Below are 3,462 nucleotides of genomic sequence, written 5' to 3' on the forward strand. Positions count from 1 at the left end.
CTGCTTCTGCCGCGCCGCCGCAGCGCGCCCAACAAGTCATCTCTTTCAAGATTGTGATGATTTGGGGGAGCTATCAAAACCAGAAGCAAAACTAATGAAGTGCCCACAGTGAAATTTCAGAAATAAACACGAGATCTAACCTCTGTGTTTTGGGGAGCAGTACCTTGACTACCAAAGCAGAGTGGGACAGACACTCACAACCCTGTACCCCAAGGATCTATAGTAGGTGGCTGCTCTACTGACTCACATAAGCTCTGTCCCAGGGCTCTCAGGTCTAAAAGGAACCCCAGTAGATCCTCAGTCATACTAACTTCTACTTTAGAAGTCACTTAGTCTAGGGACCAGCAGATGGCATAATGGTTACATCACTGAACTCTCACGTAGTGGACCGCGGTTCGAGTCCTGGACCCAGTGGCTTACACCTCACGCCAGGCACGTGTATGCGTGCCCAAGATTCTGAGAGGAGAATGGAGAAGCGATTGTGGTGTGGCCATGCTCCCTGGGGGAGTGATTTCTTGCTTTCTGTCTCTCTGTCTCTATGGTGAGAACACACACCCTATAGCAAAAAACTCTCTCTTAAAAAAAAAAAAAAGCCACTTAGCCTAACTCTCTCATTTCAAGATAAGGAAATTGAAGTTCCAAGAAGCTACAGGTTGATCTATGTGCTCCTCAATACAGCTTCCATGTCTCAATTTTGCTTATGCTTGGGAACATCCTGTAAATCACCATGGTGATTCTGCGTGTCCTCTTAGTGTGCAGCCGTGATATTTGGCTGAGCTGATCAGCCAGGATGCTCTACAAATGCTCAAGTTCTAAGAAAAGAAATCATGCAGGATAATACTTGTATTTAAGTTGAGCTGAGGAGGAACTAACTTCTCCCCTGTCTCCAAACTGGAGTAACGCCATGACCACAGGCACCAAATCAGTGTTACCTGCTTGACCAAAGGAAAAGCATGGTGTTGTGAGAGGACCCTGGCTGAGAGAAGACAGGCGTGAGTTTTAGCCCAGACTTTGTCATAATCCAGCCCTTTCATTTTGGGCAAGTGCTTCATCTCCTTGGAAAATAGAAACCTTTCTAGTAAGGATAAAATTTACTATCATCTGTAAGAGAGGGCAGATAGATGAGCTAAGTACATGGGCAATAATTTTGCTTTAAACATGAAATGTCTCTCTTATTATGTGTCTCTTAATCTCTGAAGAGCATGGAGGAACTGATGGTCTGGAAAGACAAGAGACACACTTATGCCAGCCCAACTCTTTCTAGCCCCTTGCTGCAGCCAGAACATGGATGCTGGAGCAGAAACCAAGAAAATCCCTCCTTCAATCCAACTTCAGTGATGAACATGTGATCTGTTCTTGGTTGATGATGGTACCCTGCTCTCCTAGTAGCAGAGATGGGCCCAGTGGATGGACATATGACCAGAGCACAGCCAAGCTGAGTTTTCCCTCCGATTAACAGACAGATCTTGGGAAACAGAAGTCCTTTTGTCTAGAGCGAATGTGCTGAGATAAGGTAAGCTTGAAGTGATCAGTAACTACTTCCTTTGGGCCACAGTGGAAGCCCATCTACATGAGGGAGAAAAGGCCAAGGATAAGCACAGCTGAGAAAAAAAAAAAAAACACAACAGTGTCTCAGGGATATTTGAGATCCTGGATTCAGCCATGCCTAAAGATGTTTAAGTTGAAAAATTCTCTTTTTTTTTTCCCTGAACTAGTTTTAGCTAGGTTTCTGTCACTTTTCATTAAAAGAATCCTGGGTAATACATTATTTTCACAAATACAAATTATTTTTCCTGCTAATAAACAAAGCTTATCTTTAATAAGTAGTATTTTACAGTGATCTTAAGCATCTCTGAAGCCTCACCTACTATGCAACTGCTGCTTTTCCTAAATCGAACAGAATAAACTGTGAGAAGAGAAACCTTGAGTGGGGGCCTCAAACCGCAAGGCTGTCTTAGTAGGGCTGAAGATTAGGAGCAAATGAGGTAACAAGATGTTGACACTTGATATAGGCCCTCGCTGTAGTAGTTCTGTGAAGTGGGTATGACAAGGCTCAATGGTAATCGGTGATAATTCATTTACAAAGGCTGAATGTTAGAGTAAATTGTGTGAAAGTGGGCAGTTCCTGGATTTAGTAATGCAATGAATAATGTTTTAGTAAGCTTTAACATTTGATGAGGAATAGATTTTAGATGATTCTAACTATTGTTTAGTGTGTTTAGTTTATATCAACTTTTGTGATCAAAAAAAGTTTTTTTTTCAACCACAAACAGGATGCAGACTTACGGTGAAAAAATTTTTTTTCGTTCGGAAAAAAAGATGGTCATCAAAAGAATTTGTTTTGCCTGGCTTTGTTAAATTATTCAAACACTTACAAACTTGCTATTTTCTAGTTTTGAATTCAGTAACAAGAGGCGGTGCCCCAGAATCTTCCTTAGTGACATAATAATGCTACAAGAGGGCATCTTTTGTCATGCTATACTGAGTTAAAATTTAGATAGCACGCAAAAGGAAAGGGGAGAATATTTCACTATCATTTTTATCAAATTAGAAAAACAGAATATATGGTGTTAAATATGGTTTTAAAATAAGACTTCCTCACTGTAAGCATCTAGACTTAACAAATGTCTAGAGAATGCTCTACCCCAAAACAGCACATACACAATCTTCTCAAGTGCAGTCAACATTCTCCATTATTGTCTCTATCGTACCCCACCAGGAAGCCTCAATACATTTGGAAAGATTGGGAAAAAAAAAAAAACACACACACACACATAATTTTCTTCAGTTAAGAAATCTTTAGGCTAACTCATGGTAATCTGGAACATCTAGTTTCAGTTATAAATGGGTTTTATTGATTTTTTTTGTTTGTTAATTCAAGTGCAGTCAACATTCTCCATTATTGTCTCTATCTTACCCCACCAGGAAGCCTCAATACATTTGGAAAGATTGGGAAAAAAAAAAAAAAAACACACACACACATAATTTTCTTCAGTTAAGAAATCTTTAGGCTAACTCATGGTAATCTGGAACATCTAGTTTCAGTTATAAATGGGTTTTATTGATTTTTTTTGTTTGTTAATAGTTGTCTATTCCAAGCATAGTATATTATGGCAATTATTTTTGAACTTTTAAGACATTTAGAAAGATGAAGTAGGAAATTGGTTAAGATTTGCTGATGACACTGACATCAACTTGCCATCATTTAATGTTGAAAATGTCAACACGAGTATGTAGTTCATTGTCCAGCAAATTGGTTTCTTATGTTTATTCTTCCATGTGTATGTCTCTGGGTCCACGTCACTGTCTGAAAAATACTAAAGACTGGGCTTTGCTGGTTAGCAACTTACAGATCTACAATAGCACCACATGCAATTTTCACCACTGGTTCTTTAATTCAAGTGTTCATTCAACAAAATAAGTGTCATTCAGCTGTTCAAGATTTTGAGAATAGAGGTGGGC

This window comes from Tupaia chinensis, unplaced genomic scaffold (assembly GCF_000334495.1).
Source record: "Tupaia chinensis unplaced genomic scaffold, TupChi_1.0 Scaffold144346_1, whole genome shotgun sequence".
Taxonomy (NCBI): Eukaryota; Metazoa; Chordata; class Mammalia; order Scandentia; family Tupaiidae; genus Tupaia; species Tupaia belangeri.